General features: G+C 32.9%; 1 protein-coding gene across 2 annotated transcripts in view; it reads left to right on the forward strand.

The window, feature by feature from the left end:
• The first annotated feature begins 14606 nt into the window (after positions 1-14606).
• LOC148299757 (hexokinase-1-like) overlaps positions 14607-26620 on the forward strand; it is a 34109-nt gene continuing 22095 nt past the window's right edge. For both annotated transcript variants that reach the window (XM_088275734.1, XM_088275735.1), the window contains exon 1: positions 14607-14863. The gene's annotated coding sequence lies outside the window, so the exon portion shown is untranslated. The remainder of the gene's footprint in view (positions 14864-26620) is intronic.

The following is a 26620-nucleotide window of genomic DNA, read 5'->3' on the forward strand; positions in this document are numbered from 1 at the left end:
ATAAATACCAATATGATGAGTCAACTCAGCTGTCTCGGCCAATTTAATAGCATATGGTTATTTTATAATGAGTGTGAATGAAAATGTTGCGATAAACGTCAATTCAGCTTTAAAAGGATAAAATGCAGCAGAAGATTGAAAGTTTCTAGGTTTTATATATTTTGCTAACTTTAAGACAATCCAAAATGATTAATAGGATTCAATTTTACACATTTGTTACCTGTTGAGAGATTTAAAAAAATTTAAATATTCAATTTATTTCATACAGTTACAAGATTTTTAAAAATAATTTAATTCATTTGCTAGAAATTCATACTTTTGAATTTTTTTAAATCATAATAGCTACGCTGTTCCTCTCCAAAAAAGAGACTAAGCTCTAGTGCTTGGAGAAGGACTAACTCATTGTTTACTGTTTAAACTAATGAGTTTTTACGCTTTTAATAATGATATTTATAAACAGAACTATTTTATATACAATAATTTTGAAGTGAAATGCACTGCTCCCAATTATAGGCACTGGCCGCATCTGTATACTTGAACGGTTCAAAATATAATAATAATAAAAAACCTGATTTACTAAGGGCCATTTTATGAATTGAGTATGTAGTCCACTTGCAAACCATGTTATGTAAAAAAATCATAAAGTTTTTCAGAAAATGGCTCCGATCGGTAGAAAATATTAACTTCCGTATTTAACATTATCTGCAAAAACTCGTTAAGTTAGGAATAAAATGGAATAGAAAAATCAATACTCTTATAAAACTCGCTATGCCGATGGACAATTCACGTTCTGAAATCTCTCCAAAAAGTAAGTTTAGTTTCAAAAGTAAATAATTAGAATATACACTAGTAAAAAGTTAATTCTTAAGGAATAGGACTTGTGTACTGAACATTTATCTGCTTGATCGCCTATCAGCTTTACACAAACGTCTCTGACAATATACAAATCGCACCCCTATATCAAAAGAGTTTTTTTCATTCATTTATTCGTTCGCCTCCATAGTGCAATGGTCAGCATGCTCGGCTACCGTTCTGGAGGTCCCGGGTTCAATTCCCAGAGGGGTCAAATAAATATGGGTGATTTTTTTTCACTCTAATATTTATTCAATATTACCCTGGACTGGTACCTAAAGCGGAGGGTTGATCACCTTTCCTTCATGTGTTAACGATCAAGATAACACTGCGTTTATATGATGCAGTGCCCTATGCACCATTGGGTGCGGATAAGGGTTTGAATGAAATGAAAAAAAATATCAAAAGAGTAAAACTCAAATTCAACTCAAAAAAACTGTTTTTTCAAACGAACTGAGAGACGAAAAACGTATAGTGATGTCACCTTATGTAATACAAGTTTTCTGTTTTCTTTCATGAATGGACAATGCATATAAAATAATATTTACATTAAAACATTTCATACTAACTAACTGACTAACCATCACGCCCCTTCGCCGAAGGGGTAGGCAGAGAGAATCCAACTCTTTTATTCACCAAAAGGAACATATAGCGCTATAATATTTTGAAGAATATTTAAGATATTGACAAATCGGATAAATTGATATATGCATCTTCGTTTGTAGAATCCGAATAAGTGATTATCTAAAATATCATAATTTTTGAGTTGATACAGTTTTGATCTAGGTGTGCCAAATGTGTCGGCGGTACCTACCCAGAGTTCAAAACATAATTTCTTGAAACTGGATTCAGATTGTAATATTTTTTGTTAGCTTAAAACTCGATATATTATTTATATTGTGTTTCGATATTTGCTTGAAGAGTTACAAAGTAAAATTTGTTTTTTTTTTGTACTGTATTTAGATTAAATAATTCATAATGTATACCAGAAATATTATGTGTGGTGTTTTATCCTCTCTATCACCAACGATAAATTGTGTGAATTGGTGGTCACATGGTTAAGAAAACTTAACATATTTTATTTTATAAATTATTTTGTATAGTACTGTCATCTATGTATCAAAAATGACACTATTATCATTTTTATATTACGGTTAGTGTAAGTTTTCAAAAAATCACCAGATGTCTCAAACGCTAACTAATATTTTTTTATTATTCAATAATTTAATTATTTAAATTATTGAATTCTTCCCTTTTTTTAGTAGATCCTTTTATATTTTATCTATATTAAATTTCGACTGAAAATTGCATAATATGTTAAAAAAATATAAAATATTTTATTTTACTAATTATTCAGCATGTACTGCCATCTATGTTACGCTAGTAAAACGTTATTATCATATTTATAGTTAGTGTAAGAATACATATTAATATCAGCAAATGTCTCAAACTCTAAGTAATTAAAAATAATATAAATTTTTAATTTACTAAATTTAAAATTATAATAAAATCATCGAGAATAATAATAATTTCAATTATGGTAATTTTTTGGACATTGAAATTAAAAGGATGGTTTTAAATAAAAATAATGAGTGAACAAATACTAAAATGGTTTTCATATCAGTATTTGCAAATTCTGTTAATGTTTTGACCCAGTAACGACAATCTTATACAAAAAATATATATTATGCTGGTATTCATCGGCTGCCCAAATTTAAAACACAGTAAGGGACATTTTTTGTAGTAGGTTTTTTTTTGCATTTGTGGACTAAGTAGACTCTACTTAGTCCAAAAATGCAAAAAAAACGTACTACAAAAAAAATGTCCCTTACTGTGTTTTAAATTTGGACAGCCGTCATACCGTGTATCGTTTCCTCATCCAATTAACATATTCTTTTTTGCGAGAAAATTATAATATTTATTAAAGAATATGATGATTTAATATGATGATAACAATATTTATTAAAGAATATGATGATTTTGACTGGAGGATTTTTTGCATGGCGTTTTCGTTACTAGGTCAAATATTAATTACTGGTACTTTGTAATACGGATGTAAGTGAACGAAGATTCAACCTAATTGGTAGATTTAAAGAAATCTGCCAACATCTACTTAACTAACTAACTAACTAACCATCACGCCGCTTCCCCGCAGGGGTGGGCAGAGAGAATAGAGCGCCACACCACTCTGTCCTTGCAAACATTCTTCGCCTCTTCCACGTTCATGCATCTCCTCATACATACCCGCCGATTATTACGACTCCTAACCTGACCACTTTCAAGTATTTGGCATACCTGATCGTGCCATTTTTTTCTCGGTCTTCCTCTGCTTCTTTTCCCACTAACATTCGCCTCATAATTTTTTTTACCGTTCTTTCCTCACTCATTCGTTCCACATGTCCAAACCATCTCAACACACCTTTCTTAATTTTATCAATAATGCTCATCTCAGCTTTGCATTCCTTCCTTAAAGTTTATTTGAATAAGCATCTAGTAACACATTTATTACTTATAGTGCAAGTTAGTGCGTTTGAAGCATTATAATATTAACTAAGAACAGGTTTTGAGGATTGCCATTTAAAATTTTTCTTAGAATGTTTATTGAAGAGACAGATTTAAGCTCCTTTTTCTTGTAGACGTAGCACTCATGTAGTACATGAGTGCTAACATTTTACTTTTTCATCTTTTTTTTAAAAGTTTTTAATTGTATTTTTATTTTTTATTTTTAACTATTTTGTTTTCCGTTAGTCAAGTATTTAAAATTTTTTGTATTTTATATTAACACTATTATTCTAGTTTTACATCTTATAATATCTTTTGCCAGTGCTCTTTACTATGACCTAAAATATAATGTATACCCACACACAGGCCATGCCTTTATGGGATCTTTTTTTGCATTTTTTATTTATTTGTATTTTATATTATGTTTTGCATGCAAAAGAATTTTAAATAAAGAAAAAAAAAGGTAATAAATAATCAAGAGGAAGACAGAGGAAAATTTGGCACAATCGGGTATGTCAAATACTTAAAAGCAGTCGAGTCAGGAGTTGACATAATCGGCGGGTATGTATGGGGAGATGCATGAATGGGATAGAGGCAAAGAAGATTTGCAAAGACAGGGTAGTATGGCGTTCTATTCTCTCTACCTACCCCTGCGGGAAGCGGCGTGAGGGTTAGTTAGTTAGTCAGTTATCATTAAGCACTGTATTAAAAAGCCAACCTATCTTTGAGTAACTTTTTTCCATTGTGTTATCACAATTTGAAAGAAAATAAGTTTTTACAACATAATAAAATAAACTAAATTACTACACTTATTCCGCCTCTATAGTGAACACATTTGGCGACTGGTACCTGAAGCGGAGGGCTGGTCACCTTTCCATCTTGTGTTAATGATCAAGATAACACTTCGTTTATATGTTGCAGTCCCCTATACACCATCGGGTGTGGATAAGGGATAAAACAAAACGAGCATAAATCTTTTTAAGTAAACTGATTTGAAACTAAGTTTATTAAATCATAAGTTTTTTTAATGTGCTAATTCATCGTTAGTAAAATTATAGCTTTACAGTGTCTAAATACAAAACTTAGACATTTCTATGACATGGACTTACGTATTGCTATTAATTTTCTTATTTAAAAAATGATAATAACTATCGCGGAGTAAACAAATCCTATCTGAATTCTTATTTTTAATTATTAATGATAAACCAACTCTTTTTTAGTTAATTGCAAATATACAATTTAGCAATCAAAGGCAGGTCACGCGTGTCATAACAGATAAGTGATCACTTCTAAGAATTAATAATAATAAATAATAAATATTTTGACACAAAAAAAAACTTTGGAGTCGAGCAAACATGTCGATAAAACCATTTTTGGAGGAATAATTAATGAAAAAAATAATTACACAAGCGTTCCTTTAAGTACAATATTTTGCAAACTTCTCGTCTGTTTTTTGTTTTGTTTTCCATCTTGTTTTATAGTTCAAATCGTTCAAATTTCCGTTTGAGTTTATTTTTGGGAATGAAATCATGATCTAACAGACAATTTTTATTTTTAATTAACACACTCAGTAGGTGATTGTCTTTCATATAGTATTGCTAAGGAAAAAATGGTAAGGAAAAAAAAGTGCTAAAAAAATGCTAAGGAAAAAAAAGTGACCTGGATGCGGAAGGCGGAGGATCGAAGAGGATGGAGACTCATGCGGGAGGCCTACGTTCAACAGTGGACGGACACAGGCTGATGATGAAGGAAAAAATTAATTTAAAATGGTTATTTTAATCGTATTTTTGTAAGAGGTATCTTCTTTAACTAAACGTATATACTATTAAGGTTCTTCTTCTTCTAACCCCACTCACAGCCAATGGTGCATAGGGCACTGCATCATATAAACGCAGTGTTATCTTGATCGTAACACATGAAGGAAAGGTGATCAGCCACCCGCTTCAGGTACCAGTCCGGGGTAATATTTAAAAAAAAATATTTCTGGAGTGTTTTTCGCAGATACTTTGTGGCACATTTTTATAAACCTCATAAAATAATACAACTTTTCTTTTAACCACTTTTACATTGGTACATTTTTTTCCAACCGGTTTCGACAAGAACCTTGTCATCATCAGGGTTAAACATGATCATGTTGCATAGGTGATGGTGCATAGGGCACTGCATCATATAAACGCAGTGTTATCTTGATCGCAACACATGAAGGAAAGGTGATCAGGCCTCCGCTTCAGGTACCAGTCCAGGGTAATATTGAATAAATATTCCAGTGGAAAAAATCACTTATATTTATTTTCACCCCCTTTGGAATCAAACCCGGGACCTCCAGAATGGTAGCCGAGCGTGCTGACCATTACAATACGAGGCGGACGAATTATTTAAACTATGTACTCGATTATTTTTATCGAATTTCTTGTTGGGTATATTCTTTTACTAAACGTATATACGTTTAAGGTTAGCTGTCAGCTTACGTAATATCCCCCAAGTATACTTATAACGGCCTTACTATAGTTTAATGACTCCATGAGAATGGTGATTATTCAATCGAAGATATCGATAAGGGTCAATAACCGATATCACTCTTCCTTTTAGGAATGAGAATGGTTGAATGGATCTAGTCCAAAAAGGAGAATTCCCAGTTCTTTAGGGAACGAAGTGTGTGCAAAATGCAATACGACAAAGTTTCAAGAATATAACACGACACTTTCTTTCATTTAACTAGCATTATAAATAAGTCTGTTCAGTGCTAATTCTGTATCTCATTTCCAAAACAGTATAAAAACCTTGACAGGCTCTTAGTGAGACTTGCGAGTGTTTTTGCCTAGAATTTTCACTCATGAATTACATGAAATTATAGTAACTTTAAACATAAAGAGTAAATCCACTCACAGTTAGGTATAGACTACGAAACTAATAAAGTTGAAGCCAGAGTAGGGACATAATAAACAGTGTTGCATAAGCCGTAGCTAGAATTCAGAGTCACTAGGACGTTAGGTAAAAAAAATGGTGAGAATTGATGATCATCAAAGGCATCTGATATTTTTATGAAAAATAAGTCTTCTTTTAAACAATAATATTCTTTAAAATTTTCAGGTAAGTAGGAAAAAATCAATCGTTCTAGACTTCCTGTTATACGGGACCATTTTCAGGGGATTCGAAACAAAAATAATTCATTAAACATTGATCCGAGTTACGAATAATTCGGGTTACAAATTCACGGAACGAATTTAGTTCATAAGCCGAGGTTTCACCGTATTTATTTATTAGCAGTTTTTTCGGAGGGTTGTTGAAAACCAAATAAAAAACCTTTAACGAGGATGAAAGGAGAGCAGCATTTTCTCGAAAACGGATTTGTCCGTTGTTGAAATTTGGCTGAAATTTCGTGATAAGAAAAAAATTGTTCTAGAAAAATTATCTACAGTAATACATAAGTATGTTATTGGACTATGTACCCCCCCCCCCCCCTGTCCCGCGACTCCTGACTCCCGACACACCCACAGCATACAGGAGATAGCGATGGATGGTATCAACCTATCAACCGACAGAGGTCAACGAAATCAAAGTACACAGAGCATTAAATCACAAATAACACAATATCAACAAAAAAATAAAATAAAGCAATATCGACTAACCTTCATGCAGTGTCCGCAATGGAGTTCATAAGGCTCAATTCTGTTCATCGCTGTGTCGTGATGTCCGTATGTAGTTGACCAACTATGTAAGCTCAGAAGGCCAGGAAAACAGCTCTACGTGGACCGAACTGTTCAATAACAGGGTGTGTGCAGCGGGCAAAGAAGGCGCCTTCGCGTAATGTACGTTATTCATCATTGAATGCAGATAGGAACTAGAGGACTGCACTAAACACAAACACTAACACAGAAAAAAATACACAACTCACTGCTTTCATATTAAATTAAAAACACAATATTATATTTATTCCATATGTACTCGTATTAAAAATTAAAAATAAAACCCAGTCGTCACTCGTGGGACGCGCCCGAATGACGTCGGAATTGCAACTGAAAAAGTTTTGTTGCAAATCATTTCTTATTTCATATAAAACTACAAGCCAAACAAATACCATCAGTATGGCAATTTTGTATTATTTGCAACAATACTATACAATTGTAGGTAGGGGAGACTGAATTTATTTACAAATCTGTAACTTTATATCGGAGCAATGAACGTCTTTGGGACCTGCGATCGCCCCTACATAAAAACACAGCAAAAAATAATGCATATCAAGACATGAACGAACGAACTCTGACTGAAATTGTTTTTAAAAAATATTGCATTGGAAGCAAAATAGTGATTTTATTCAATTCAATTTTTCGCTACACTGAGCCGACAGAGAGCTTGCTTGTAAAGGCACGTGTGTTGGAGCATTGGATTTGAGAATGCTTATTCAAGAGCATGCTTATTTCAAGCGAGTATATACAAAGTAGAGAGCATGCTAAAATAGTACCATGTGTATCTGTACCTTTACAGCAGATAATTCTGAATTAATTTTTTCAAGGATTAAATTTCTATATAACATATCATGTTACAATATTGCGATTTTAATAAAAATGGAGATTAAACATGCTGTCTCCATATAGGTACTTCTATAATTACATAATAATATTCCGATTTCATTATTATCTAGCATTGATCAGGTATATTACGTAAATAACTGGATGAATAAAGAGTTTATAGCTGATAAAGTGTGTGGAATCCAGTGCGTATCTATTTTGTTGATCTTTGATCAAATATTTACCGGTTCTGAGTTGCCTTATTGTTTATTTGGTAAAATAATGAGGTTACAATAAATAATCATAGAAAATACAGCTGTATTTTCGTATATTATATATATATATATATATATATATATATATATATATATATATATATATATATATATATATACACATAGGAAAGTAAATAGGAACTAGGAACATCTAGGAATGGTCACCGTATTTTTCATCAAACAAACACACCAACGACGATCATCTCGAGAGTTCGATACATTGGATACAACCTCTGCATTTTATTTCTATGCAAATGATGTAATAAATTGTTAGTAATAATAATAACAAAACACCAATGGTAGTGCAAACGACAGCTGACAGCTCAGTTTAAAAAAAATGCCAGTAAAAGTGGGGCATATATCCTTGCTCTTCTTCTAACCCTTACCCGCATCAAATGGTGCATAGGGCACTGCATCGTATTGGCGCAGTTTTATCTTGATCATTACTCATATGATTGCAAGGTGATCATTCCTGCGCTTCAGGGACCATTCCAGTGTTTAATAATATTAACATTGCGTTTGGCAATGTGGATAGCCTGAAACGACTGGTAGTGATCGGTAGCCTGGAGAGGAAGAGAGGGAGAGGAAGAGAGGGAGAGGAAGATCCCACATGATGGACCGATGGAGTTAAGGCAGTAGCAGGCGCCTCGGTGGTTAGAGCGCTTCGTGCAGCGCAGTCAAGGGATAACTGGAGAAGAATCATTGCTTCCAAAAAGGTCACAACCCTCAGAAATGAAGATAAGACGGAGAAGACCTATATTGTAGTATGTGGTAAACGAAAAAGCTCGAAGTCAAAATTCCGCATCCCGTGATGCACCCAATTGATGCACGTTTAACTTGATTAATTTTTAATATGTATCGAGAATAATATGTCATCCAACTAACGTTTCAGTCACCCATGCAAATGCCTTCTAGAGAATACTAAATAAAAATCGGACCTCAAATTTTTGTATTAAATCAAATTTTGTAGCCTGTGATCGAAAACATGTCGCTCACTCCTTTCAAGAACGTCATAAATAAAAAAAACTTGTTTTTTGATTTATGACGTATGAGAACGTTTTTAAAGTTTAAAAATATAATACAATTTATAAAAAATAAATATCAATCCACTTATTGAACTTTTTACTGTGCAACAGATCTTTTTAGGTACAACCTGAAGGTTTTTTTCTACATTTGAAAAATATTTAATATATTTCAACAAATAATTAAACAATAACTTTTCTTCAAAATGCAAAAATAACACTTTCTGCCCTGTAGCAGGTAAATATTAAGTTAAAAACATGCCTCTTTTGCTGGGATATAGTAAATTTTATGGGCGTTCTGAAAACATGTGCAACTGAAAATTGACGATTTTTGATTTATGACGTTCTTGAAAGGAGTGAGCGATGTACGATCGTATTTTTTTCAATATAACGCTTAAGATTTTTTGATTCTCACATCGATACTGTTGTTTTCTTTGTTGTCATGCAACAATAATTCGGTTGCAAACTATTTCATAGAATCAGACTCAGTACAGGAAAGGTTACGACATTTGCTAGTGTGTGTTTTTAAATTACTTTTAGACTCATATTATTTTTGACATCTCATCAAAGATGAAGAAGAATATGGAAGTACTTTTAGACTCAATGTGAATGTTTATTATCTGTAAATTATTTGCATAACTTGTGTTTTGTGATGTCGACTTGAAGAGGATTAATTATGTATGTAAGTACCTTTATCTTTTTATTATTATAAGCTTTTTATTAGTTTGTTTGGCCATGGGGAATCGACTTGTTGTCCAAAATGATTTTAATTGTGAGCCACTTCATCGAATCCATCTGAAATTTAATAAAATAATTTAGATTAAGTATTTTTGTTAGAAATTAATTTAAAAAAATAGCGTACGAGTTCCATTTCAATTTTTTTACTCAGAAATGTCAACATAATTTATGTATGTTACATTACATTATATATTTGTTATTTTTATATCTTTATATGCTGATATAAGTATATACACACATATTTTTCATATCATTACAACAATTAAAAGGGGGCTTGAATACAAATAATACGTAATTTATTAAGACAGGCACCGTGGCTTAGTTGGGTAGAAGCTCGACTGAGAAACTGGCATCGCGGGTTCGATCCCGGCCAATCGCAAAATAAATTCAAGAAATATTTATTTTCAATTGGTCTGGGTGTTTGTGATGCCTGTTTTACATTTACCTTCCCTATCTTCACTATCCTACCTGCAGACAAGCATTTTAAAGTAGAGGCTTTGCGGTTTATTCCTTTAAAAATAAATAAAAAAAATATATAATGGAAACATCAGTATGCAGATGTTAGAATGTTCATATCGTAGTCGTACAGGAGAAAGTGACCAACTAATATAACGTAAAATGTTCAGGAGGGCTATTTAAGTCACTTTTGCTTGGCAAGAAAATAAACATCAATGCAGTTAGTCATTTTTAACAAGTCAGTATATTATACATCCAAGTTTAAGATCTTTTGGGATTTTTTAGGGCAATATTAAGCTAGTAAGATATCAAATAGTCAATGATCACGTTTTTGTAAAAACTGCACTTGGTCACTTTCTCCTGTATGACTACGATATGTATAATTTAATTTTGTCAAAAATGCTCCCCATTTAAAAATGTTTTGTATTGACATATATAAGTGGAACTACATTTTATAGAATAAAATATAAATTTTATTTGGCCAGCGACCGGGATTCGTCGTTCAGTGTGATGATATCGGTCAAAATTTATGTGGAAAAAAACTACATACTTATAAAGTATTAGTATATAGTAAATTTTACTATAAGTAAATTTTACTGTAAGTATATAGTAAATTTTACTATATAAAAAATTGTAAAAACTGGGTTTAAAATAATAATATTGGTTAATTTACACCACGGCTTCTCTCGGTGTCCCTGTATGATGATGTACTCTTCCCAAACAAGACTGTCAAACACTCCAGTCAGGAGGCCTGAGGATGCTGGCTGGACCAAATGGAGTAGTTAGTGTTGTGCTCGGTATGCAGTGGCGTGCACAGATTTTTTAATCAGAGTAGGCAGTAGGGTTGGGTAAGGATAAAGTATAGTAAGCACTTTTTATTGTATCTGCAGACAGTTGGTAGAATTCCATATTGAATTGTTGGGTAATATATCCAAAATTAAACAAGGTTTATTGGATTGAATTCTACATTTATTTATGTATATGTTAATACGTGACGCGTTTCGTCTTAATAAATGTAGAATTCAATCCAATAAACCTTGCTTAATTTTAGATATATTACCCAACAATAGTAAGCACTGGTCGTGTTTCTATATGGATCGCGAGTAATCCAGGGTAGGCACTGTTTTTCTGCCTATATAGAATTCACGCCTCTGTCAGCATGTGGCTGGTCCAGCGATCTCATCCTTACCCTTCTATTTCCTCAGCGAAGACGTTTTGGATGGAGATATTGTCCACCCATCACGAGATACTGTCCGCCGTGACGTCACGGCACCCGCGTGACCGCGCTCGCTAGTATTGTGGTAAGCGCACACATATATTAGCGATTATACTGTCGATCTGACACTCTAAATGATTCGTTATTTGTTTACCAGAACCCAGACTACACGGTGTTTCAGAAATCAAATATTGGAATCTTTAATCGTATCAGTGCATATAGAACAAGATGCATTACTGGTGTCGCAACAGATATGAATCAATTTATAAACAGGGTATTCGCAGTAAAATAATATAGAAAAAAAATTATTTGTAAACAGAGTATCTGTAGTAAAATAATAAAGAAAAAATGAGAGAAGAACTCAACTGGTTACTTATAAAAAAGAGACTTATATATTATGTATACTAATATAATATGCTTATCTTTATATACATTTTTTTTAAACTATAAATTACCCAAAATGTTTTAAGGATAAAATAGTTTTTATCAAAATTTTTCATGATCTACTAGAAATACTAGAATTACTAGAAATAAGGATAAAATAAGACTGCCATTTTTGAAAAAAACAGAGTAGCAAAATTGTTTAATGTATAAGGGTTTCAAAATGTATGATGAGATGCCTGAATGTATGAAGAATGAAAAAAGTCTGAAAGAGAAAGGTAAGCCGGTGCTACTTAGTTTAAAATAGTTTTCCAGTACATAAAAGTTATATTTTCAGAAGCTAGCATTTTATGTTTTTCTTTAAAGCCCAGTATTCGTTAAGTCGCAACTTAATTTTCTCTAAATCATGGTAACATTTTAATTAAATGTTTTTTTTCTTAAAACACCGTTTGTGCATTGAAAAATAAGTTTTCTTCGAAATAATTATATGGTTATGAAAAGAAAAGAGTAAACTTACAAATCCCTCACTCACCACCCTGTGGTAGGTACACACAACGCGTAAAGAGCGTTTCTATTTCTGAGCGAATTGAAAAATGCCGCGGCCGCCATTGCTCGCGCGGAAAAACATTTTCTTGGCACAAACACACGCGCGCATATATGTACATGTATGCACATGTGTGTGATGCATTAACACTGTCACTGCACACGCCTCCGTCGGCATCTCCATCCATATAAATAGTCAAAAGGTTGAAAGTATTTTCCACAACTGTTTGTTTTAAACCATTTTTATAGCTACTTTATTACAGGCTTTATACTGGGACGTGGGTTGGTACGGTGCGTATTTTTGCAGGATGTTTTACATGCGTACATTAGTTTTTCCCACCGAATAACCCAATCATGGAATATTTGGATGTTTAAACTCGTTGGCTTTGAGTATGATGAAAAAGTAAACGTCAGAGGTCGTGAATAGGGACGTTGTTGAAATACCTGATCAGATCAAATTACTAAAATGCACAGGTGTAACGTACATAACGTACGTAACGTAAGTTTCAACAATTTTTTCAAATCTAAAAACCATTTACGAAATTCTTATTCAGATAAAATTATAACAAAACATTAACGCTGTTAATGGTGTAGAAAGTTTATATTATATGTCGATTCGGCATTGACTTTGTGGAATGACATGTTGATTATTTAAAAAAAAACACCGTAATGAAATAGAATTCAATAAGTGGTTTAATACATGTGTTTATTATTTTTTTAAACAGATTGATTTTGTTTCAAGACGTGGAATAGATCAATGTTAACAGCGGTTCTTGGAGGGTCACAATATGTGTGATTGGTTAGCTTCATGCATGTTCAGTCTCTATCCTCCTCTCATCTCTTCAACTCGACGGTATAAAAGCTTAATAAAAACATTATTCATCCTGCCATAGATGTCTCTAGTGAACTCCCGCATACTGTGTTAAGAATTTGATCTATCTAGAAGTTTCAGGAATTTCAGTAGTGTGGTAGTCAATCTTGGGTAGAAATTAGTGAATGTTACACGTGTGTAAAGTAATCACTTAAACCAGCCTTTCACGGTCGTAAGCCCTGTAAATGCCCAGACTTGCATATTCTTCTTCACCTATGTTGAGATGTCAAGAATAATGTAAAAAAACTTATTTATAAAAGTGCAACATTTTGAGTGTGCCCAAATACTTCGCTCACTCTTTTCAAGAACGTCATAAATAAAAAAAACGACAATTTTCAGTTGTGCATGTTTTCGGAATGCTCAGAAAATTTACTATATTCCAGCAAAAGAGGCATATTTTTAACTTAATATTTACCTGCTACAGGGCAGAAAATGTTGTTTTTGCATTTTGAAGAAAAGGTAGTGTTTATTTATTTTTTTAAATATACTTAATATTTTTCAAATGGAAAAAAAACCTTCAGGTTTTACCTAAAAAGATTTGTTGCATGGTTAAAATTTCAATAAGTGGTTTGATATTTATTATTTATTTGTGCTATATTTTTTAACTTTAAAAACGTTCTCCTGAAAAATCAATTTTTTTGATTTATGACGTTCTTGAAAGGAGTGAGCGACTTGTTTACAAATCTGGGTTATCTCCAACTATAGGAGTTATTTTTTTATTATTATTTTTGACGTCTCAACATGGGTGAAGAAGAATATGGAAGTCTAATATGGTCGTAAGCCTCGTAAATGACCAGACTTCCATATTGTTCTTCATCTATGTTGAAATATCAAAAATAAAAATTTCATATGAGTTTCTCAACCATAAGATAAAATTTGAGTTCATGTTGTCTCAAAATTGTGACACCACTTTCGGGTTGTAAAAATACCAACATTCTCAATGCATTTGTATGCACATTCCTCGCGGCCAATTTATCCCGTCCGGAGAACTTGAAGCAATTCTCGCGGTAGAGCAAAAAGTTTTACGGGAAAGTTATGCGGAGTTTCCTCGAGTTTTCTCGCCTTGGGTACGGGTCACAAGGTGGCAAGTAGGGAAATGGAAATGTATTATATTCATGTCGCGGGTTTTCCCCTTTTGTGGTCTGCGAGTGGGAGTGGGAGGGGGGTGACCTTCCTCGAGTCGAGCCCCCTCGAGCGCCAGTGAGCGCGCTTCCCGCCAACATCACATTTCGCGCATTCCGCAGTAAGGCGACGGACTCGCAGCGCATGGCACGTGTGTGCACTGTTCACTCTCGATAATAATCAAACCCAACTATCGATACATTTATATTCTAATTGTTAATTAATTTACAATATATAAGACGGGATCTCATCTGCGAAACGTAAAAAAATCTGGACTGATTTCGTAAAAAGTGGCTAGTTTTCACAGTACAAAAAAAAACGGTAATATTTTGATTTGAGAAGTTGATATTTTCATCCCTTTCGCGAGCTGAAATTCGGTAAGTTTAATTTTATTTTATTATTTACGTATTTTTTTTAATTGTTTTTATTATTTATTATTATTATTTTGTCATTTTCTATCCTGAAAACTGTAAAAGGACAATTGCTGAAGTGTTGTCATGTTTGTAAATTATTTTAGATACATATTTGTAAACTACATATCTAAATAGGAACAAATTTTTATTTTAATTAATTGATTCGGCAGTCACTTGTAGTAATATCAATGAATTTATTATAAATTAATTTTTACCAAGTATATACGAAGTAAAATACAAATAAAATTAATAAATTATCATTATTATTCAAATTATCATAATAACACGTCTTACATTTTTTTCAATATTTAAATGAATATTTAATACAAAGTTTCGATATTCATTTAAATGTATTTTTTATCGTAGGTAATAAGATAAAAAAATCTATGTTCGTCATGTGATGCTGTATCTGAGCAAAAACTAAATTCCAAGGGATCAATTTTTAACTGATAATTAGCTAATTGATAACAATAGAACAAAAAAAGTATGTTGATTTATGAAATTAAATTTTTTTCCTTAAATAACGTTATTTATTAACAATGTGTTGAAAAAGTAGTATTCGATTTGTGAAAAACCAATTACAAGAATGTGAATGAATTCCGAAAGTTGTTCACCTCTAAACTTGTGTTTTGTTTTATTATGACATGTAGACATAGACGCATACGTACCAATATATTATTTAATATAAATGTGTATACATATAAATATATATATATATATATATATATATATATATATATATATATATATATATATATATATATATATATATATATATATATATATATATATATATATATATATATATATATATATATATATATATATATATATATATTATTTATATATATATATATATATTTATAAATATAGGGCTTTTTTTTAACAAAAAAGGTCCCGGAACACACTAAAAAATATTTTTAAATATCATTTATATATTCATTACATAAATGTAGATTGTAATTACGTAAGCACAGACATTGTTTCGTCTAATTGAATTTGTAAATTAAAAAAATATATATCAGTGAAAAAAGGTGCCGGAACGCCGTTCCACCACGTTACATGAAAAAAAAAAGCCCTGTATATATACATATACTGTATATATACACACATGCCTGTAAAAATGTAGACGAAATTGATTAAATTATGATATAATTTTTATCTCAAACGACCATAATATTCTTGTCGAATTTCTCTTATCCATAAAAAATTTAAGCCATTTTTAAATATTTGGTAAATCAGAGATAGGTTTTAAATTTGAGAAAAAAATAAGTGAATAATTTTTTATTTAATTATTATTGAAACGGAAATGGAAATATAGAAGTTAGGGTATAGTATGACTTACGACCTATCATTGTCTGGCTTAAGTGATTACTTTATTCTCTCTATCTGGTCTCATTCCTGCGGATTTGTCTGCAGCAACAGATGATATCTCCTTCGCCATTCTCTCCAGCTCTTCATACGTCGAGCAGCCCATGTCCTCGTATAAGTCTCCTAAGTGATAATATCTAAATATTCGCGGCGTGATACTTACTGTATACATATCGCTCACTCATTTCAAGGACGTCATAAATCAAAAATCGTCAATTTTCAGTTGTGCATGTTTTCGGAATGCACAGAAAATGTACTATATCCCAGCAAAAGAGGAATATTTTAAACTTAATATTTACCCGCTACAGGACAGAAAGTTTTGTTTTTGCATTTTGAAGAAAAGGTATTGTTTAATAATTTTTTTTAAATGTACTAATATATTTCAAATGGAGAAATAACCTTCAGGTTTTACCTAAAAAGATCTGTTGCACAGTAAAAAGTTTAATAAGTGGCTTAATATTTATTTTTAATACATTGTATTATATTTTTAAACTTTAAAAACGTTCTCCTGAAAAATCAAGTTTTTTTTATATTTATGACGTTCTTGAAAGGAGTGAGTGATATGTTAGATTTGCCATTCTTCCTATAATTGTACAAATTTTTAGATTTTTTTTTTTATAATTTATAAGTTGTTAATATAATTTATAATATTTCGTACGAAATATATACAACTCTGCACTATTCCGTGTCTGTCTGCTGTGCTGGTCGGGGTTGTGGGCGTCTGTGTACCGGCCAACGTCGGGTCGGAATCGAATCTAGCCGACTAAGTGAACTAAATACTAATCCCTTTCACTGCCTTCACGGGGGCACTTATTTACAAGCTTGTATTTATTTAGATTGGCAGTGACAGGTGTATTGAAAGATTTTAAATGTAAATTCACAGTAAAATCGGGATCAGTTTTATGTTGTTTCACATTTTCAATAAATTTCACAACTTAGTTCAAAAAAATAATTGCTTTGCAAGAGCAGATCGGAGAATGCGGTGGGACAGCTTTAAAAAAAATCGTACGAAAATCTCTTTATATTTCCCAATACAAACCTCATGTTAGACATGTAAAGTTTAATATTACAAGTTGAATAATTACAGCAGAAACCTTTACTTTATGCTTCTTATATTATTTTTCGAATTATTCTACATACTGGGGAAACGCGTAAAAATAATTAAAGTATTCTTAAATCAATTGTTTGTATATTGGAAATATTTATATTGTGTTAAGAAAACGGTTTTTAAAAGGTTTTATACTGAATAAAAATAAATCATTTTCGTTATACTACGATAATAATTATAATAATCGATAAGGTAAAATAAAATAAAATATGTAGTTACAATTTGAAAACGATGAGATCAAATCTTCTTAAAAGTTTTTCTTGTAAGTTTCACTTATTGTACTTAGATTTTTAATCAAACAGAGTACTTGTAGGGCTTTCGTTGCTATTACTGTGCTGATTGCGAGAAAATTTTCCAAAACCAAACACTTTTTCCGAGAATGCTCTATGAAGCCATTCTATGATATGAAAATATCTTTCGTACATTTATTTAGTTGTATCTATAAAAAGACATGTATTGGATAAAGAAAATAAGACTATACCGTGTTTTTTAAATATATGCATATAAGTATATAGTAAAATTTAAAAGAACTCTATTTTCTCATTATTATTCAGCATTCACAAATATTTTTAGAAAACGAATAAAATTAAATTCAACTGCCAAAAGAAAATCCCATAATGAAAGATTAAGTCCTATTACTGTGTCGGGTTGTGGTCCCGTGGTTTATGTTTCGGACTCTTGAGTAGAGTTTCCGGGTTCGAACCCTCTCTACCACAATTTGATACCTATTTTCAATAATGCACCGCTTAGGCTCACAGAGATAGTATGGAATAAAAGTAGTTTTGGTAATCATAAAAATAACTCGACACTGACTAGAACACTCAAGATGGGTGAACAGCCACTAAAAAGAAGAAGAAGAAGTTAATCATACAAACTCGAATTTATTTTATTTAAAAAAAAATATTCACCTTATTTTTTGACATCTCAACATAGGTGAAGGAGAATATGGAAGTCTGGGCATTTACAGGGCTTACGACCGTCATAGGCTGGTTTAAGTGATCATTTTACACACGTGTAACATTCACCAATTGTAACCGTGATTGACAACCACACTATTAAAAAATATTGTAAAATTTCACCCCTTTAATGATAGATATTATCTTAAAAGAACAAATTTCACGTTTTTAGCTTGAAGATTTTGAACTGGGAACTAGGGTGTTGTTGGACAAACGCGTTTCGTGAGAGTACTTCCGTTCAGTATTTACATATTTACTAAATATCGTAAAGTTCTAAGTAAAACATCACGTTATATTTCATGGCTAATTATTGTGAAACTGGTAATGGCCTCCGCTAAATACTAAATTGACGAAATACTCGGACATGTTTGGTTAGAGATGTGTATTAGTGTCTCGTCTCGTCTCGTCTCGCTTCACGTTACGAGTAGGGGAGGGTGGGGCGTGTTGTGACTAAATTACAAAAAAAAAATTGTTGAAAATATTCTTACATAATCCAAGAATTAATTGCAAAAATAAAATAAATGATTCTTAACCTACAATATTTTGGTATTATATCTTTTGTCTCCAAAAAAACAAAGCGATAAAATGAAGTTTTACAAATTATGGAAACAGTCACAACTTGCCCCATCAGGGGGGCCAGTTGTGACAAGGGTGGGGCAGGTTGTGACGAACAATATATTTAAGTATTTAAGAAATAAGTTTTGCAAAATGATAAGAAATTATTAAAACTATTAGTAGATACATGCAAAATATGATTTGGGATCATCAAATAAACTAAAACTGTATTAACTTTTGTAAAAAAATCTTATTTCCGATTAAATTATTCTGTTCTAGTCAAACAAAAGTCACAAATAAATTCAAATCGAAATCCTTAGAGAATATTAGTTGGGTTGTCAAAGAATATGCCCACGTTGTGCTTGTTAAAGCTTGTCATAACCTGCCCCCGTCACAACTCGCCCCACCCTCCCCTACTGCCATACAGGTTCTGGTTGTCACCGGTCCGAACTAAATACAATACTCGCTATCAAATTGTTTGCACAAACGGTAGTGTGTACCTAAGTATAAATTTGTCGTCCATTTTTTTATATTTCTCGCGATTATATTATTATATTCTCGCGATTATATCTGATTTAATTCCGTCCATTAAGATAAATTCGTCGAGACTGGAATTAAAAATAGGTGTCTGATTATTTAACATATGCTGATATTGATTTTATCTCTAAAGAGATAATAAGCCAATTAACGCTCGACTGCGAAACTGGCGTCGCGGGTTCGATTCCAGCCAATTGCTAAATAAATTCAAGAAAGATTTATTCTCTGTAGGTCTGGGTGTTTGTGATGTATTTTTCGCATTTACCTTCCCTATCCATACTATCCTACCTGCAAACAAGCCTAAAGTAAGAGGCTTTTATGGTTATTCTGATAAGAAAAGCAAAACAAAACAATGTTTCGAATAAAAATACTTAACAATACAATATTACACATTATTTTCATGCCGGACCACAGAACGCTTCCGCGACATTAGAATGGTTACTGGTGGATACAAACGGTGGATTAAATTCTAATATTACAATAATTTTTATAGTGCTTAGGAGTATGTATGAATTTTTATTAAGGCGCACTAAGCGCCCTTGACGAAGATTGTAATTTTTTTAAAGAGTTTCATTTTATTACACACGACTAGTTTCGAAAACTACTGATATTTTCATATGCAGGTGAATAGTAAAATGTAACGCGTTGGAACGGCGTTCCGGCACCTTTTTACAAAAAATTAAAATCAATTAGACCAAACAATGTTTGCGCTTACATAATTAAGGTCGATATTTATATAATTCGTCAATATGATAAAATACGGTATAGTAATAAATATTTATATGATATTTTAATATATTTTTTAGTAAAAAGCTTGACATGAAGTGAGTTCCGGGACAATTTTTTGTTTAAAAAAAAGCCTTGGTTTTACTTTTTACATGTAGATGAAAACAATATGTAGTTTCGTCGAAACTAGTGGTGTGTAATGAAACAAAACTCGTAAGCCCCGTAAATGCCCAGACTTCCATATTCTTCTTCATCTTTGATGAGATGTCAAAAAATAAATAAAACTCAATAAGTGGCATTATGCAAGTGTTTAATTAAAAAAAACAATAAGTATATCAATCCACAAAGTGACTGCCGAATCAATTAATGAAATTTGACACTTTTTACGTTGTTGTTCTCTCCTTGAATCCTTCATTTGTTCTGTCCATCTTTGAAGAGACGGTCCTCTTGTGAATTTTCCCTTAGTTCTCTTAATTACCACAAACATCTCGAGACTCTCTTCGTTCTTTTTGGAAATATTCCAAAGTAGGAGAAAATCATTTTCGTGCAATTTGTTGAGGGTCTTCCGATACCTGCTAGTTTCTGAAGGATGGAGATGTCTAAGTACTAGGCTGCGAGAGCATTAGCGGAACTTTTTGCAAGCGTTTATTAAATGCGAGTAGCGTTTGATAGCGGGTTTTAATAGCTGTTCATTGCCAGTTTAGTGAATAGATCTGATCTGGGAGGAGTGTGAAGTGCCACGTGACCGGCGCAGGAAGTACACACTAGTTACTTGATCTTTTGCCCTACAGTATCTCCCAGGCAAGCAAACATTGCTTAGTGAAACCACGCGTCCTTCTCCCTGGATACAGACATTTTATTAATACTTTTTTCTTTAAAAATTTCGGGTTTATTTTTTCGGAGATTTAAATTAAATAAATCATTTCTTTTACCCCCCAAAACATAAAAAATATTTACTTCTTCTTCTCACTCTAACCCTTATCCGCACCCAATGGTGCATAGGGCACTGACGCAGCCTTATCTTTATCGTTAGTTGTATGAAGGCAAGGTGATCATTCTGCGTTTCAGGGATCAGCCCAGGGTAATATTAAATAAATATTGGAGTGTAAAATCACTAATATTTATTTTCACCCCCTTCTGGTAATCGAATCCGGGATTTCCAGCACGGTAGCTAAACACGCTAACCATTACACCATAGATGCAAACACTTAGCGTATAAAAAAGATTATTATAATTACATATATGTATAGGGCTATATGTCACTATGATCGCGGATCGATTCCTGCCTGGGGGAGTCGAAATATTTTAGTTTTGAGTACTGGCATATTTAAATTGCCACTTAAAGTATAAAACTGATCACTTCGCTTACATTTAATTCCATCTAATTACTTCACTATCCGGCATAGTGCCATATGCACAACTCAGTGTAATATTACATATTATTCTTGACAACATAGATAAAGGCTTTAGTAAACGGCGTTTTACGGGTGATTTTATTTTAAAAGAAAATGTTTTGAATAATAGTTTGTCCTCGTTTTTCCTTTATGAAACATGGTAACCCTATTTTACAACGTAGTTATGTAGTATTCATAACACGTGCTTACTTATAATTATGTACTCTCAGAAGCAATCGCTTTTATAATGTGTGGGTGCAATAATATTATATCTATGCACGTTTATTTTATGTTTACAAAACATGGGTCCAATTCTTGGGTTTAGAAATGGTAAATGTTTTATAGAATACAAATGACGTAAATGAAGGAGGGTAAAAGACATAATGGATCTTTGTCAGACGGGAGGAATATCTAATTTAACATACTCAACCTATAAAGGATTGTGTTAGACTCGTGAAGTGTTTATAACAGCCGATTAATATTTTTATATATAATTAATATTTTCATTCATCACTTTTTTTGGAAAATTCGCCTTCCAAAAAACGTGCAAATAATAATAATGGAGGATTCAGACCTCACAAACTAATAAAAGAGTTTCTGCTCAATAAATAGCTTCTTTTCATTTCACCAATAGATGTCTCAAGTGAAGTTCTAGTGATTCAAGAACAATGTTTCAAAATTGGTTCATATATACATACATTTCGAGTATTGTAGTTGTCAATAATGGGTAGAATTGGTGAATGTTACAAGTGTGTAAAGTGATCACTTAAACCAACCTATGACGGTCGTCAGCCCTGTAAATGCCCAGACTTCCATATTCTTCTTCATCTTTGATGAGATGTCAAAATAATGTTTTCTTTTAACGAATACCGCATAAGTATGTGTACGAATCTCTCGAGAAAAATGTCTGGTTATCTACCCTTCGTGTTATTTACAATCTTATAAAAGGCTTTAAGCATAATTTGGTCGAATAAAGGTTATAAAACCAAGACTTATTATAATTATTGATTGTTATAGATTTTCCTCTAATCAACGAGCATAATGTTGCTGTTTGGTCAATACTATTTTCGTTGTAGCGGACATTCCAATGTTTACGTTTTTCCATTTATGCGTATTCTTTCACTGCCTTTTAATTATTAAGCATTATTTTGAAACTAAGGTTTATCTTACTTTTACACGATTGGTTATATTTGTATTGAGAATGAACAATCAAATAATTATGCAATTTCTAAGTCATGTATATACGAAATACCATACAGCCATTGATGGGTTTTCTTTGTTTAGTAGAAAAATAAATACCAATGCACACAAACGATGCAAAAAGAAGGGTAAATCCCTAGATAAATAAATGCGCGTCGGTCGACATGTTCAATGAGTAATATTGAGTGTAGGTACATCTAATGAAATCGGAAGGACATCCAGATTCAGAGTAAACAGGAAGTAAAAAAGAGAATGTTGGAATCTCGCTTCCTGGACTTGAAAACTCATTTTTTGCAGATTGCAATGAGTTAGTTGAATTATTTTAAATCTTGATAGGCGATGAGTAAATCCATATGAGGGGTGTTGCTTTTTTATATACAACCACCAACCAAACCTCGATCAATCAAGGTACAAACAAGCGTAGTATATTTTTACGTTCAACTCAAAGTCTTGTGTTAGGTTGTGGTCCCGTGGTTGGTGTCGCGGACTCTAAAGACAGAGTTTCTCTGTTAGAACCCACTCTACCACAATTTGATACCTATTTCTAATAATGAGCCGCTTAGGCTCATAGAGATAGTATGAAATTGAAGTTTTTTGTAAAATAATAAAAGCACAAATATATATTTTTTTTTAAAAGAAAACTTAACTTTTTTTTGACCGTTGATAGTTATAAATCAATGTCAGGATGGCTATTAAAAATACGTAATCAAACATTTTCATATAGGTATTGTCTTTGGTGTTGATATATATGTAGTTAGCTTTGATTGAAAAATGTTTTTGGTAGTGTTGCATTTCTCTTCTTGGTAGTATGCTTCATCACCGAGGAAGGTTACTTATAGGGAAGCCAAGGTTTGTCAGTCATTTCCACCCTCATTGTATTGGTAGCGGACGAAGCGAGGCTTTCACTCAGCTCCACTATCTGGTCGCTCCATAATGGGTGATAATTTGTTTGTATTCCAGGGAAACATCTTTCCGCAAGTCATTTGTGGTCGGTAGGCATATCAGTTTGCGAATTGAGTAATCGTAGAGTGGAAAGGTTTCAACTTGTATCGATAACCCGATAGTCAGCATCATAACATGTTTAGTATTATTAGTTTATAGAGAGAAGTCAATAAAGGTTAGAGAAACATCTGCCAAAAAAATTACTAGTAGAAATATGAACCTTTCATCATCAATAATGTGATTTGAACAACGTCCAGTTTATATGTTTAATATGAATTGATTTGACCCCTGCTCGACCTGGTGTCGCATACGTATGATGTGTTGGGACCGAGTGCTGTGTACGTACGTGCAGTTATAATACGGTAGATATATTAATATTGGTAAATCGAAGCATGATTGATTGTTTATAGTTTATTTTCCTTCTGTTGTCGTGTGCAATGTGCGCGGAATCACATTAGTCGAGTGCGCAGCGGTCGAGATCTCGGCGTTGTGATCTGATCGATAACGAGTTATTGGCTGTCGGCTCTCGGCTGTTGGCTGTTGGCTGCTGCGGCTTGTGACGCGGTGTTATGATATTGCAATGCACTGGCACCCGAAGAGGTCACGTTATTAAGAAAGATTTATGCGCACTCGTTGATGGAATAACATATCAAGTTGTTTATCGAGTTGTTGTGTTGTTTATTTCTCAGACAACGTGATACGTATAACGATGCATCGCGGAGACATTAGTTTATTCTTTTAGATTTACAGGGGCCGTGGGGTCGCTCAGCTGCGAAACTGACGTCTAGGGTTCGGTTCCTGCCAATTTCAAACGGCATTCAATAAATATTTACTTTAAATCGGTCTAAGTTGTTAATCTATCTTTAATCGGTTGTAATGCGTATTTTACATCTACGATCGCTTCCCGTACTATCCTACCAGTAGACAAGTCTATAAAATAGGGGCTTTGCGGGTTTTTCCTTTTAAAAAAAATAAATTATTGATGTTACAATGTCGTCAAAACGGTGTTCCTGAGCAGTCCGTATTCATTCCAATTCATTAATATTTTATTGATTGTCAATCTTATACATATCTCTATTATAATACATATATCTATTATAATACATATCTCTATTATAATACATATCTCTATTATTATGTGAACAGTATAACTGTTTCGTTCACTGTGTAATGCCGATTGCAAAATTAAACAACTTACGATTGTTAATATGCTCACGACGGATTAAAAATTAATTCCGTAAATTGTCAGCCAATTATTTACAACGAGAATTTATCGCATTTTATGAGATTTCCGAATTCTTTTGATCTTGAACAATCGACCGCAGTCGCTTTATTATGAACATTGCCTTCAAAATATTGGCATGAAAGGTGTGTTGCGTTGTGGGCCCGTCGGTCACGTGGTGTCCTTCCCCTCTCTCCCCTTCCCTCGCTCCTCCGACGTCATCGCTGCACTCTTTCGCGTGCATAACAGAGACTGTCCACGCTCAACCCACTCGCGCTGCAGCGAGATGGCACCTTGCGGAAGAGGCCATTTACACTTTTACATTCGAATTCGGATGGTGCATTTGTGGGAACCATTTGGTGTGGTGGAATGAATTTGATAGTCATTTTAGCATGATGCGTTTACTGCACAGAAGCGCCGGAGGCACGGCGTTCGTTAGTAAGCGTGAACCGGTGTGTTGACGTTTCAGGGCGTCGTGTCGCTTATACCTGTTTGTTGACGGCATAGTTGTTTAAACCAGTTCAACTAAATCAGCTTCTCTGATGACACTAATAATAAATTTACCTATTTTTTTTAGAAATTAAAATAAACTTTTGAACTATTTCTTGTATAATCTGACAATATGCGAAGTATAAATTTGGTAGGTAACTGGCCAATAGACAGGCGCCGTGGCGTAGTTGGGTAAACGCTCGACTGCGAAACTGGCGTCGCGGGTTTAATTCCCGCCAAGTGCCAAGTAAATTCGAGAAAGATTTATTTACAATAGGTCTGGGTGTTTGTGATGTGTTTTCCACATTTAGCTTCCCTATCATTCCTCTCCTACCTGCAGACAAGCCTCTAAATATAGAGGCTTTGCGGGTTATTCCTTAAAAAAGTACCTCGTAATATATCGTGAAGATTTCAACGAATCAAATAAGTGACAGATACCAGACTTGGCTATGATGTGTGGTCTGGCTCGGTAGCCAGGTTGCCATTCCCGGACGCGAGATTTAAAACTTTTATCTCGAGTGACGTACGCAAAAAAATTGGCAGAATTTCAAAATACCCCTTTCTACGCCCGAAACTAAAAATACAAGTTTGAATAATGAGAATAAATCATTTTAATGGATTGTAAGCATTGCTTTTCATCGTTGCATCATGGATATTATTCCTATAAAAATACTTCTCCATTTTTATGTATTTATACTAAAATCTAAACACTCGCATACTAATCTACTTACCAAAACTCTGTCATTACCTGCATAATGTATTTGGAAAATGTTTTGTAAAAGTTTATTACTTATATTGTACCTATCACCCAGCGATGAGAAATACCATATTCTTTTCGAAACCGTCAATGTTTAAAATATAAAAAGGGAATTGTTACAATTTCTTCATTAATGCAAAAGTTTGTTAATGGTCACGACCAGTGCTATAAGTTATTCCTTCGTCTTGGAAGAAGCCTACAATTATATGTTCCAGTCTTCCGGTGTGTGTACCACTACTCTCATTATTCATTTCGGTCTGCAGAATCAAGTAGCCAACTCTTTAAAGCTTGGAGTAAATTTTCTCGATTTGGCTTTTGAAGTGCTTTCTAAATACAATACATGTATATTGAATTCTTAAAGTAACCAGCAAACAAAAAACTAAAACATATCTTGCCAGATACGAGTTCTACAAATAAACTTTATTAAAACAACATTTTTCAACTGGGGATCAAAACGAGTGTGA

The sequence above is a fragment of the Brachycentrus maculatus genome, unplaced genomic scaffold, assembly GCF_059751285.1.
Source record: "Brachycentrus maculatus isolate JH-2025_06_01 unplaced genomic scaffold, ASM5975128v1 h1tg000966l, whole genome shotgun sequence".
NCBI lineage: Eukaryota > Metazoa > Arthropoda > Insecta > Trichoptera > Brachycentridae > Brachycentrus > Brachycentrus maculatus.